The following is a 15107-nucleotide window of genomic DNA, read 5'->3' as shown; positions in this document are numbered from 1 at the left end:
AACTAACCAGAGAAGGCTTTAGTAAAGGGCTCTAAAACAACGGCAGTATGAATGACAATGGAATATTACAGAACGTGCGAGTTGACGCCCATGCACCAATCACTAACCATTAAAATGTTGGATTTGAATTAAAATGCCACTTATATATATTCGTGTTTAATTAAATTCTTAAGTCATCGGGTTCACCCATGGGTTTACTGCATAAACACCAGAACAAAAGGGATGGAAACAGAGAAGTTTCTTTTTCTGTTTTTTGCATTGAATTTAATCATGCAGAATTTTTAGTATTCATAGCAAAAGCAACCCAACAGTGTGATCGAAATAACACAGAATAAGTACCCGAAATAACACAGAATTTTGTCCCAGCATAAACAACCCAATGATGTGTTTACAGAAACCTGTCATGTCTGCGGGAGAAGGAAGCGAACGCAGATGCAGAATGAAATATTTAGAGGTTTTATTCCTTTTTCCTTTCAAAGTATACACAAACAAAAAACTAAAAAGAAATCAAAAAACTACTGAAACTGTGGGTCTGCAGGCGGGTAGGGTTCGACAACGTTAAGCAACATAGAAAAGAACTAATAGCTCTGAAGGGTCTGAAAACCCCGCCTACTGAGTCTCACTCAGCCTTGACCTTGACCGTAAAGACGGTTCCTTTTAACCCCCGCACTGTACCTGTTCCTGCAGACACCGCTCAGTCCTATGAAAACACACACGCATAAGATCAGTTACAGACGAAAATACAATGGTGCACGGGAGTGAACAGACAACGGGATAAGGATTCGGCTGGGCTATATATAGAGACACACACAAGGGTAGACAGGTGATCTCAATTTGGTGCTGATAACAATACAGGGAGACATGCACACACAGACACACTAGGGGGAGACAAAGCAGCGGCTCAGTAATCCGGTGACCCAGATCTTAACCTCCCAGACTGAGGTGGCAGGGATGTTACAAAACCCAGCATTTTTTAGTGTACCACTACTACTAATGAATGGACAAAGCGCAGTCAAAGCCCGGGGATTCTGCGTGCTGTCGCATTGTATTCAGCGAGTAGCATATATTTTTGTGTTTGTTGCATTTCATGTCTGTAGTTTTATCGATAAATCTGCTCATATATCCGCACACGTTTATCAGTCTTTTGATCAAAAAGTCGCACGCGCAACTCACTTTCACTTTGCAAAAGGCGGTGTTTATTGTTAAGTGTATATTTAAATGATGTAATGACAGTTACTGATGCTGCTTAATGCAGATACAAGGTTTTAAGTTGAGGTCATAAAACTGCAATGTGCACCTACTGCAATTACTACTGTGCAAATACTACGCCCCTCACACAACCCACTTCAGTGTTCCTCCCCAGAAGCTCTACCCCATGCACATTGCCAACGCCACTGAAGTTGTAAATAGAGACGTACAGAATCTGGAGCATCTACTGCATTTATGACTTTTTTTAAGAAAAATCTCTTTGCAAACATTAAACAAACAAATATCATGATCCAATGTTAGAACAATGACATGACAATTAATATTAGTTAATGTCAACTACATTTTGGTTTAGCAAACTGCCACATCTGTGAACCTAATAAATGAATATTGTAAATATTATAAATTGCCACTTCACTTCCTTCACATTGCTGTCTTGCTGTTGAGCAAACGAGGCATGGATACAATCACTACCCTTTTGGAAGTCCTTGTTGCAACTTAGTTTTGACTTTGTGACTGATATCACAAGTATGATGCTGACTATTTTAGTAAGTGTAGTTTTAATTTATATAAAATTTAACATAGAATTAAAATATTTCTGAGATATTTCGGATGATAGGGCGAGCGCTTTATCACTGCGCCAATTTTGCACAGTTTTTGCACAATAATCTGACAATGTTTTAATGTTATGGCCGTTTAGTTTAATTTATTTCAGTTAATAAATCTACTACAAATTTAAAGAAAACAAAATAAAAGATGACGCAAGACCCTACACGTGTAGCTTTTCTAATTACACATAAAACCTAAAGGCTCAGTGTGTTAACGTTTACATTGCTTAAATTCGATCCTAATAATATTTACATTTATTTTAATTATAAATGTGAACTGTAATGTTACTACTGTAATTATGAATTTGTTTAATTACAATGTTTCACTTGATTTTATCTGCAACTACATGCAACTATAGCCATGCTGCGACTCATTAATCCTGGAGAGAACAAACTAAGGCCTGGGGCGTCAGTCTATAGTTATATAGCGCCACTCAGCGGTAAAAGCCAGCAAACGCACAACCCCAAATGCAGTTGCTGTGCGCCGCGACGGTAAAAGTCGCATACCGCCTGTCCACCTACTGTACCCTTCACCCACAGCATGTTAAGTCTACATTGCAACATATTGGCTACCTACAGTAAACACTGCCAGAATTTGATTGTGACAAACCATTTATAAATTAGATTGAATTTGCATATATGCTACCTTCTGGTTGTCACATTTACCTTGTTTTAAATAAATGTGTCATGAAACTAGATCATTTATTTTATGCCTTATTTAAAATAGGTTTTTAGCATGCTCTATATGTATTGTATTGTTAGTCAGGCTACAGATGATAACTAGCTTCTATGATTTTAATGTTGACAAGATCTCTTTGTGTTTTGTGTTGTTTTGTCTTTCGGATCAGGCAATAGATGAAGAAAGCCTTCTGCTTTTAGATGAGGGGACCATGAACTGCATAATCCCAAAAATTGGCCCAAGGCTAAAGTTCCTAAAATACTTCAGAGAATTTGTAAGTACAGTGGTTAATCAATCGGACTATAGGTCCTACCGTCGCCGCACTCGGCGGTACCGTTTGGCTTTGTGCGTTTGCTGGCTTTTACCGTTGAGTGGCGCTATATAACTACAGACTGACGCCTCATGCCTTAGTTCATTCTCTGCTGGATTAATGAGACACGGAGTTTTAGAACTGCACGTAGTAGCGGATAAAATCAAGTAAAACATTGTAGTTAAACAAATTTATAATCACAGAACTAAAATGACGATACAAATGTAGAATTTAAATTAAATTAAATCTTATTAGGATCAAATTTAAACAAAATAAATGTTAACACAGTGAGCCTTTAAATTTTATCACGTGTAATTAGAAAAGACACGTGTAGGGTTTTGTGTCGTCTTATATCTTGTGTTCTTTAAATTTATAGTAGATTTATTAACTAAAATAAATGACCATAAAAATTATAACATTGTCAGGACGTTCTACTGCGTCAGCTGATGTTGGTCATTCAGCCCCGCTTGTGTTTGTGCGTTATTATAAGAATAAAATGCAGTAGACTGTTATGATCTGTAACGGATTCGACCCATGTTGCACGGGCGGCACCATAAAGCACGGACACGAGGCGAGGTCTTACGGGAAAAGGGTAATTTATTTAGGCAAAATGGGGAAGGAAAGTGTTGAAGGAGGGAGAAAGGAAAGAATGGGATAAAGGTTGTGCATGTGCAGTTCCGGGGGCTGTGCCACACTGGCATGCGGGCACACAGCTGATGCTAAGTGTTGGTGCGAGTGGCAGAACTGAGCACGCGGAGGCAGCGCTCCTGCACGCTCCCTCGTGACGGCGCTTCTCCCGCTGTCGATGGCAGGCGCGAGTTCTCGCTGACGCAAAAACCTAACCACACTTTTCCTCTTCGGCAGCGGGGCTGCGAGGGCGGGCACGGTGCGGGAGTGAAGATGCCGCGGGAGCTCGCGCAGCTCTTTCTCGCGCTGTCCTCAGCGCGGAGATCAAAGGGCGGAATTCTAGTGTCCTTGTTTAAAAGCCCTGGGCCGCGTCACATCTCCCCACTGACATGCTTCTTTCAAATTCTCCATTACATCACGTACTTCCCAGACCTCAGACAAACCTCCGCGCCTTGCTTTTATAATGCGGAGCAAGCCCGAGATCATATTAACGTTAATTATCGCCAGCCGGCACAAATAGGCGGCTCCCGTCCCTTTGCTGCCTATTCAGGGAGCCTACGGAGTGAGGGAGTAGTTATAGTAGATTTGGGCGTACACCCATCACACGCGCACGCCGTGGCAGATCATCATAATTGTCCTAAACTTGTATTTCATAAGGTTTTCCGAGCGGTGGTACAGCGCAACGGGGGTCATTATTTACTATTAAACATTAAACGAATTTACAAAACCTAATGCGTGCGATTAAGCGCTGATTCTACGTAGGAAAGTAAAGAAGAGGATCCTGATGCTCAACATTCCGGAGACCAAACCCCATTTAAACTAAATTAACAAATATTGCATGTAAATAACAATAGCCCACGTTTAAAAAAGCATTTTATTTAGATTATAAAAAAAATAATCCTGCATCTGTTTTAGGTGTTCCAGCTGCCACTGTTCTAGAATTCAAATTAAATCAAATCTTATTAGGATCAAATTTAAGCACAATAAATGTTAACACAGTGAGCCTTTTGATTATATCACTTGTAATTAAAAAAAAAAGCGTGTATGGATTTGTGTCATCTTATTTCTTGTGTTCTTTAAATTTATAGTAGATTTATTAACTGAAATAAATGACCATAAAATTAAAACAGTGTTAGGACGTTCTACTGCGTCAGCTGATGCCGGTCATTCCGCCCCGCTTGTGTTTTTGCGTTATTATAAGAATGAAATGCAGTAGACTGTTATGATTTGTAACGGGTTCGACCCATGTTACTCAAACAACTCAGTTCAGGTGTAAGTAAATGGATAGAAAGTATATGTCTGTGCTGTTTGGGGGAGGGACGTGCTAATGATTTGGTCGGCTCTGTGTGTGTGTGTGTGTGAGAGAGAGAGGGGGGTGTCGCGGTGGTTGATTATTCAGTGAAACAAAGGCTCAGCTGAAAAATGTTAGGCACATCAGTTACTTAACCCCCAATAAAAGGTATTTGAGTGTTATGATAGTTGTAATATAACAGATGCGCACTGAATACTAAACCTAAACCAGGCACGGAGATTAATGAACCAAGATAGCCCCCATACCCGTTTAAAAAAAATAAATAAATAAAAATACCAAAGAATATTATTGTGTATAGACTGATTAAAAACAATGCAATTTATGCTATCATAAGGAAAATAACAAGTTCTTCCATTCCAATGATTAAAAAAGGTAACAATGTCAACTTTAGAATCTAGATTCCAGGAGATTAAAATTACACAAATTGAAATCACTGAAAGTCTCCAGAAGAGCCTCAGATTCAAGAGGTTTTTAAAGTGGGGAGAAGTGCATTTCAGTTCCTCTAAATGTATAGGTGAGAACAGCCGATTCACACCTGGGGAGGGTGAATAATTTGTGTTTGAATGTTGTCTGGCATTGTAAAGCATTATAGTGACACTAAAAGAACAATCCAGGATTAATAGGAATTCTTATACTGCATAAACATTATTTAGCACAAAAAAAATCCTCGCGCTCGGGAAAACTATGCGTGCGGTTGAGCGCTGGTTAGACTATAGGAAATTAAATCGGAGGGTTTTTATTTAGACTATTAAAAAAATAACCTGCGTCTATTTTTAGGCGTGCCAGCTGCCACTTTTTAGTTAGAAGTTTTCAATACAAAGCTTATAATGCCCACATGACATGACGGAATAAGGCACGGCTGGTGATGATTGGGGTTTGTTGGGTTACAGTGGATTTTACTACGCGGTGTTAGTGCAATGGCCATCCGTCTGCTCGCGCTGACTCTGCTCTCCGTGGATGGCCGGACCGCCCCCCTCCCACCTCTCGCTCCTTTGAAGTCCCCTGGGCGCGTTCCATTTGCCCTGCTTGCATGCTGCACTTCCGCGTTGTTGCACGCGCGCTGCATACACAGCGCGTAGTAAAATCCACTGTAGCCCAACAAACCCCGAGTATTTTATAGCGCGGGGTGCAAGCCCGAGCAACGATAGCTCACTAGTCATGTGTAATTCTGCGGTCCCGCTGCTTCGCATGTCTGAAGGGGAGGCCGCCTAACTAGTGAGCGAGGAGCGATATTGATTTGGGCGCACGCCGTGACAGGCTGAAAAAACTGTGTCAGATTAATGTGCAAAAACTATATAATAAAACTATATAAGACTACATGCCTTTATAAGACTTAACTTTTATTTAAGCGCACTCACAATGACGAAAAAACGTTGTGATTTTGTAAGTGTTGTAAGCTGTGCTGCTCTGTATTGTTTTTGGTGAACTTGAGCGCGTCAGAAAATGAACGCAAACGTTTTTTTTAAAGTCTGCTTGCTGTTTTCCCGACGTGTTCATAATCATTAGTCTACTTCTGCCGGTGCGCTCTGGAAAACTTAATGCATGCGGCTGAGCGCTGATTAAAACTATGGAGTAAATTAAAGAGGAGAATCACGATTCTGAAGTCCTGAGCCCAAATCTCATTTAAATTAAATTAACAAATACTATAAGTAAAAAAAAAAAACAATAGCCCACGTTTAGAAACCGTTTATAAATTCTTTCCGACATGAGTTGGCCCGGTGTTATGCACAGAGCGCCGGGAGAATTCCTAAAGCTCAGAAATCACTGGGCATGTTTTCTAAATAGCCGCTATCTTTATTAACTGATGGAGGTTTTGAGCTGTATACACACGCATTCCTGCCTAAACAACTCTTAAAACTACACCTGTGACACAATAACAGTAATATTTCAAACATTCTGCAGGCTGATATTTGGAGAAAGGAAAGAATAATGAATAAACCAGTTGTTGGGTCAAAATAACCCAACCAGGTGTTCATTTATAAATTACATCTCATATGAGCCAACATGAGCAACCCAACAATGTGTTTAAAGTACCTGAAATAATCCAGAACTTAAATAACATTAAACAGATACAGAGATACGCTGTATAACGGTCACTGTTGTATTTACGGCAACGAGCGAAAATGTCACTTTGCGCCACCTGGCGGCCATTTTACGAATGACTTTGAAATGCAACAAATTTATTTTGGCCGCTGACGTTTTTACGCGGCGGTGAGCGCGACGGTAATAACCATTCCAATTGATCAACTACTGTAGTTAAGATTACTACAGATGGGAAGGGTTTAATTTTCGAACGGCTGCCCCAACCTGATGATGAACTTAATGCTGAAGCGGAGTTAGGACAGGAAGTTGAGGATGAATGGGATGTGCTACAGCAAGAGGACATTACTGAACGGATGGCCCTTTTTTTAGCTAATCTGAAGTCTAAATCTTCACAGACATTTTCTAACTTAAACTTTGTAGTACAACAGACCTCTAGTTTAATTTGCGATATTGTGAGCAGACTACAATCACAGACTATGTCTTTATTTAGTCAGTTTGGTCTTGATCAAAGCCCAAAAGTAGAAGAGCTCATGTTGCAGTTTTCTGATGCAGCTGAGCCTTTCTGAAAACTGGAAACAAACTATAAACAAATGCAATATTTTGCTAAATCAGGAAACTTTATTCAGCCAGTTGAGGAGTTTTTGCCTAGTGTTTCCTTTGTACAGCAATGGGATTCCACCACTGGCAATGTCCGACAAGTTGCAGTTCCTGTCCCGCTACTGCTGTACAGTGATGACCGTTAAACTGTCAATCCTCTTGGATCGAAGACTGGGATTCACAAGTTAGGATTTATATATTTCATCATGAAGAGCTTGCCACCAGACCTGCTATCAAGTTTGCGGTCACACTTTCTTCTAGCAGTTTACAAATCAGATGATGCAAAGACCTATGGTCTTGATGCAGTGCTGTGCCCTATTGTTGAAGAAATCAGCTGTCTTGAGAAGGATGGCATCACTGTTGATATCGCTGACTTTCATGGTGTTGTTAAGTTCACAGCTGTCCAGGTGGTGGGAGACAATCTGGGCTTGAATACCATTCTTGGCTACACTGAGAGCTTCCATGGAAATTATATATGTCGGTGGTGCAAAGCAAATAGAGATGTCTTGAGGGTGCAGACACAGGAAGATACTGAATTATTACGCACTGTCCATAGTCACAAAGCAGATGCACGATATCCTGGAAGGAGTGGGGCCATATGAAGTTAAGCTTGTGTTGAATTCACTGGTTGAGCAAAAGCATCTTATACTTGACAAGCTCATCTACAGAATCACAAGCTTTGATTACGGCTTTTGTCGTAAAGATAACAAACTCTCTCCGATAACTAAGAATGATCTTAGTTAAGAATGATCAGATGTGGTGCCAGCTTCATGGCTCCAAGATGGCGGCATGTATGGTCTGATGTGTGTTTGTCTCTTTATCTATACTCATTTGTCTGTTTTTATGCTCATATAGGGAGTAAATTTTTAGTAGTTTTTATTATTGAGCTTTTTGGTTTTTAAATGAAATAATTTTTATTGGATTATGGATTACTTGGCAGCAGAAAAATGATTAAATTCAAGGCTAGGTGTTTACATCAGTAATCCACTTAGCTTAACCAGGCGCCAACAGCCAGCAAGAATCCGTAGGCCCTGCTAGCTCTCCAGACCCTAGCAGCCCAGTTACCATCTCCAGGCTCTACTTGGACTCTGAGGCCCTGTTAGCCTCTTCAGGCCCTAGCAGTCCAGTTACCATCTCTAGGCTCCAGGCCCTAGCAGCCCAGCCACCATCTCCAGGCTCTGTTTGTATACGAGGCCCTCCTAGCCTCTCCAGGCCCTAGCAGCTCAGCTTCCGTCTCCGGCTCTACTTGGATCCTGAGGCCCTGTTAGCCTCTTCAGGCCCTAGCAGCCCAGCTACCATTTCTAGGCTCCAGGTCCTAGCAGCTCAGCTACCTTCTTCCATCTCCAGCCCAGCTAACATCGCCAGGTTCTGCGTGGATCCTGAGGCCCCAGCTAACATCGCCAGGTTCTGCGTGGATCCTGAGGCCCTGCCAGCTCCTCTTGGTCTTGCTAACATCTTTTGCTAACATGGCTCTTCTCATAATGCTGCTCTGTTTATTGTTTTTGCAGAATCTAAAATCAAGTCATTTTTACTGGGTGAGTACTTATTACAACATTTGTGGCTCTTTGGACATTACTGGGACTCTCATGTTAAAAACACTACAGATTCCTCATATACTGATGGCAAACAGAGATGGTTAATATTTTTATTGCTGCTTTTATCTGGCAATGTGCAGACAAATCCAGGCCCTGAGTTGCAGTGTATTCCATTGCCATCTGATGTGAAATCCATGTCTGGTTTGAGTGTAATTTACCTTAATGTTCGCAGTTTGTTACCAAAAGTGGATCTGCTTAGAATTTGGGTGAATTTAACAGATGCAGATATCGTTGTGTTATCTGAAACCTGGCTGACAAAATCAATCACTGATATGGATATTGGACGTTGGTTATAACGTGTATCGTGCTGACAGACCAAGGAAGGGTGGTGGGGTTGCTATTTATGTCAAATCTAAATTTAATGTGAAGTTAATTTATTCAGAATCAATCAGTAAGCAGCTGGAATTTCTGGCAGTAAAGGTGGAATTGGTCAAGGGCCTTTATGTTACTGTTGTTGGGTGTTATAGGCCTCCTTCTGCCCCGAGTACTGCATTGCAGACTCTTATTCAACTCTTATCCAGATTGGACTATTCTGAAATTATTTTAGTAGGTGATCTAAACTGGGACTGGCTAAAACCTTGTTCAGATGAATTTAAGTCATTTTGTGATTGTCAATTTTACACAGCTAATCAATTCTCCCACTCGTCCAAATTTTAAGTGCCAAGAGAAATCCACCTTAATTGATTTAATTTTGACTAATGCCCCGCACAAATTTTCTGCTGTTGGTGTTTTTTGCAATGACTTGAGTGATCACTGTGTTGTTGTTGCTGTAAGGAATACTAAGATGCCTAAATGTAAACCTCGCATAATTTGTAAGAGAAATCTTAAAAAATGCTCTGTAGAAGCTGCCCTAGCCTGTTTGTACTGTCAAACTTGTTTTGGATTATCTGCTCATGCGTTTGGAAAATAAATGTTTTTTTTTTCTATTAACATTTAATAGGATGTTGTTTATTGCATATCAGTGTGGTTTGCAAAACTTTGAAGTTTTTTTTTGTAATAGACCAGTATATAAAAGTAATTTAACTGTTTAATAGACATGGGTAGTTTTTTTTACAGATTCACTGTAAAACATAAAAATAATAATAACCTATTTGTGAGGTAAAATTAACCCAATATTCCAGTTAAAATGAACCAACATCTGGGTAGAACATTTGACCAATTTATGTGGTAGAATGAACCCAGCATTATAGTTAAATATGACCCAGCCTTTGGGTTGAATATTTAACCCATCTTGCTGGATTAAACAAATTACCCATTTCGCTGGGTTAAATTAACCCAGCGTGTAGTTAGTCCAATATTTACCCAGCAGCAGCTGGGTTAAAAGCAAGCCAGACTGGTTTAAATTAGCAAAGGAAATAGGCTCTGGAACTACATCTTGTAGTCAACTTGAAGTCATTCGTAAAATGACCGCCAGGTAGCACAAATAGCCATTTTGCAAAAAGAGTAGAACTTAAAGTCATAAAAATGTTATAACAATATGTTGTATCGAAGATCTGAGTACTTTATACAACAAACATGAAAAATCAGAACCAGAGCTACAGTGGTGTGAAAAACTATTCGCCCCCTTCCTGATTTCTTATTCTTTTGCATGTTTGTCACACAAAATGTTTCTGATCATCAAACACATTTAACTATTAGTCAAAGATAACACAAGTAAACACAAAATGCAGTTTTTAAATGATGGTTTTTATTATTTAGGGAGAAGAAAAATCCAAACCTACATGGCCTTGTGTGAAAAAGTAATTGCCCCCTGAACCTAATAACTGGTTGGGCCACCCTTAGCAGCAATAACTGCAATCAAGCGTTTGCGATAACTTGCAACGAGTCTTTTACAGCGCTCTGGAGGAATTTCGGCCCACTCATCTTTGCAGAATTGTTGTAATTCAGCTTTATTTGAGGGTTTTCTAGCATGAACCGCCTTTTTAAGGTCATGCCACATCATCTCAATAGGATTCAGGTCAGGACTTTGACTAGGCCACTCCAAAGTCTTCATTTTGTTTTTCTTCAGCCATTCAGAGGTGGATTTGCTGGTGTGCTTTGGGTCATTGTCCTGCTGCAGCACCCAAGATCGCTTCAGCTTGAGTTGACGAACAGATGGCCGGACATTCTCCTTCAGGATTTTTTGGTAGACAGTAGAACTCATGGTTCCATCCATCACAGCAAGCCTTCCAGGTCCTGAAGCAGCAAAACAACCCCAGACCATCACACCACCACCACCATATTTTACTGTTGGTATGATGTTCTTTTTCTGAAATGCTGTGTTACTTTTACGCCAGACGTAACGGGACACGCACCTTCCAAAAAGTTCAACTTTTGTCTTGTCGGTCCACAAGGTATTTTCCCAAAAGTCTTGGCAATCATTAAGTTGTTTTTTAGCAAAATTGAGACGAGCCTTAATGTTCTTTTTGCTTAAAAGTGGTTTGTGCCTTGGAAATCTGCCATGCAGGCCGTTTTTGCCCAGTCTCTTTCTTATGGTGGAGTCGTGAACACTGACCTTAATTGAGGCAGGTGAAGCCTGCAGTTCTTTAGATGTTGTCCTGGGTTCTTTTGTGGCCTCTTGGATGAGCTGTCTCTGCGCTCTTGGGGTAATTTTGGTCGGCTGGCCACTCCTGGGTAAGGCTGTAGCGATACACTAATCTCACGATACGATACGATACACGATATTCAGCTCACGATACGATATATATCACGATATTTAGCCAACTATACGATTCGATATAATTCGATACGATTCGATATAATTCGATACGCTTACATCATTTTCTAATCGATTTAAAAGAGACAGAGTGATTTTGGTGACATCATGTGAGTGTTTCATTTACTTGGATTGAATTAATTGAAATAAACTCAAAAAACATCAGACAGCTTGCAAAATAAATGCTGGACAAAATTAATCAAAGATGTGTTGAGAAAATTAGTTCCATTTATTGAAACAGTGCAAACTGTAGCTTACAAGCCTTTGAAAAGTAAATAAAGTGCAACATTCCAATTTGCAATTAACAATGGAGAGTTAAAGTGCAAGTGGCCTGTTCTGAACAGTTTCTTTGACATCTTTTTAGCTTGACAATGAACATGAGGTAGCCAGTCTAGCTGCCATGTAAGTAAACATAGTAGTACCATGGCTTCTCCAAAACATTAAATAATTCAAGTCACTAAGAACATTTAACTTAAAACTTAGCGGAGTATTTTAAGGCCTGTAAGCCTACACGTATGTGAGGTAGCCAGTCTAGCCAGCAGAAAAAATAAACCATGGCAGCCAAACAATAATTCAAGTTGAAAAAAATTGTACCCATCTTAGCACTAAACAAACTTTCCTCTCCACATAACTGCAGACCAAGTGATCTACATTGTCTTCAGATTTTTGTTCAGGAAAATAATTTGATCCACATGCTTTGGGAAAAGTGCACTTCTCTGAGCAGTGATGATATCTCCGGCGGTGGAAAAGACCCTCTCAGAGGAAACACTAGTGCCAGGGATACAGAGGTACCTTTTAGCTAGTTGAGACAAGAGTGGATACTGACACTGGTGCTCCTTCCACCAGACCAGTGGATCTTCTTTCACTTCCAGGAGATCTGCCTCCTTGTAGCGGGTCATCTGCTCCTTGGCCTCGTCCTCTTGGGTATTTTTCTTGGTTCGTGCTGCACCACCACCGTATCGTTCACCAAGAAGGGCAGCCAGTGGACAAGACGGCCTTGGAGTCCTGGGTGGAGGACGCTGACCTTCAAATAAATAAACAACAAAAACAAAAAAAACATTACTTATATTTATATATTACTTTATAGTTAAGCACATTCCATAATTCCTACACAGAAGTTCAGACAACACAGTGCGCTTCACTGGATAACAATTGGTAATACTACTGACCTTGACTGCTCACTCCTTCCATGAATTGCTCTCCTTCATCCACAGCGTCTTCATCATCTTCTTTAGATGCCATCCCCTCATCATCAGCATAAGCATTTGCTGTGTCCTCTTCATCCACACTCCAAAGTGACTAAGTCAACATGAAATGAAATTAATGAGCTTTTATTGTATAAATCTTTTAATTACTATATTAAATATGCCTTCAAACCCGTTAACATTATAGTATTTAATTATGCTTTTAAAACTATTTAATATTTATCTACTGTATTTTAAAATGATGTAGGATTTGCCTTTTAAACTAGCAGTACCATCACTGCCTTACCATACCTCTGATGGCTGCATGCTCAGTCTTGCAGCCTCTACAATCAGTCTATCATAAACTTCCTGTCTTTCATCTTCAGTCAGGAAGGGAAGACTTTTGAATCTGGGATCCATCGCTGAACATGCATGGAGAGTTGCCTTGAGGTCAATGTACCTCTTCTGAAGATCCCCAGCCATGGCAGCCTTCATCTCTTTTATGACTGCAGATTCACCTTCGATCGGTTTCAGTCCGTTGATCAGTGTGTCCTGGAGGGGTGCGACGACTGACAGTGTGCGGGTCTTCTCCTTGGACATGTACTGTGTAGCCTCTTTCATGGGCTTCAAAGCGCTGACTACTTCTTCAGCTGTTGTCACGTCCGACTCAGTCAGTGTGCACAGATGTTTCTCGGTCTTCCTGACTTCACTCGAGAGCAGGGTCGCAGATGGCCGGTTGTTGCTCCAGGAATCTTTCCAGCATGTCATGCGCACTATTCCATCTGTAGTTAAATAAAAGAAATATACTTTATTTATATTTTATTTATAGACAGCATGGATGCTTTACATAAAAGACTAAACAAATTAAATAATAATGTAATTAATAAATTAATAATTAATAAAAAAACAAACTATTGAAAAGTAACCACACACTAACCTGGTAACTACATCCGTCATCAACCTGTGCTCTGGTAGTCGTAGAAGCCTCTGTTTCTCTTTTCAGCATGTGGCATGAGCAATAGCATGAGCAATAAACTCACAATGCGTCTCACCCTTCCCAGCAGGCGTGCGACTGCTGTGATTTTGAGGGCACGTTGTGCAGCTAGATTTAGTGTATGAGCATAACATTTGACATGAAGTGTGAATGCTGCCTCCTCAGCTGCGATTGTCATATTTGACGCATTGTCAGTGACGATTACTGGATCCTTTTCTGCGATTCCCCACTCAGCGATGGCCTTTCTCAGATGTTCTGCCAGGTTGTGTCCGGTGTGGCTCTCGGGCATGTCCCTGGTTTGTAAAACATACATAACGAGCTCCCATTCCTCGTTGATAAAGTGGGCCGTGATGGTGACATATGCTTCAGTTGTGCGCGAGGTCCAGCCGTCGCACGTCAGGGCAACTCTCTCCGCGCTGGCCAGGGAGGCTTTAACGTGTGCCCTTATCTGAGCGTACAGCCGGGGAATGCAAACCTTGGTGAGGTGTTCGCGGGTTGGAATAGGATAGCGGGGCTCCATCGCGTTCACCATGCGCCTAAAGCCGGGGTTTTCCACCACTGAATACGGTCTCAAATCCTGACAAATAAAGTAGGCAATGGACTCTGTAATTTTCTGCGACCTTGGTGAAGCAGATGGAAACTTGTGGGAACAACCGGCATCGATGTCCAGAGTAGTTTGTTTTGGGTCACGCGGCTGCTGCTGCTTTGGGACCTCCGTAAGCATAAACTTGTCTAGGTGGTGACGTTTTAGGTGTGCTCGTAAATTTGTGGTATTGCCGGAATATTTAACGTTAGTGCCACATAGCTTACAAACCGCGATGCTTTTATCCAAGTCGTTGCTTTCCTTCTTTTTTTTTAAAACCAAAGTGCTCCCACACATCTGCTTTTAACCGGGCAGGTGCTGGATTTATATTCGCCGCCATTCTCTGAATATAGGTAGACATCTGCGTCTGTGTAAAGTTAGTACGGGTAACTTGCTCTACAGCAACACTAGCGACTGGCTGACCAAATCGCTCTTCCTGCAACGCGAACGGGGGTAAACAACACGAGGGATTTGAATGGGACGTATGTATCGATACTCGCGGCTAAAAAATCGATACTTCCTTTGGAAAAAAAATATCGATTTATATCGCAGAATCGATAAAATCGTCCAGCCCTACTCCTGGGAAGGTTCACCACTGTTCCATGTTTTTGCCATTTGTGGATAACGGCTCTCACTGTGGTTCGCTGAAGTCGCAAAGCTTTAGAAATGGCTTT

The sequence above is a fragment of the Clarias gariepinus genome, chromosome 18, assembly GCF_024256425.1.
Source record: "Clarias gariepinus isolate MV-2021 ecotype Netherlands chromosome 18, CGAR_prim_01v2, whole genome shotgun sequence".
Lineage (NCBI taxonomy): Eukaryota > Metazoa > Chordata > Actinopteri > Siluriformes > Clariidae > Clarias > Clarias gariepinus.
Note: the sequence above shows the minus strand (reverse complement) of the source record.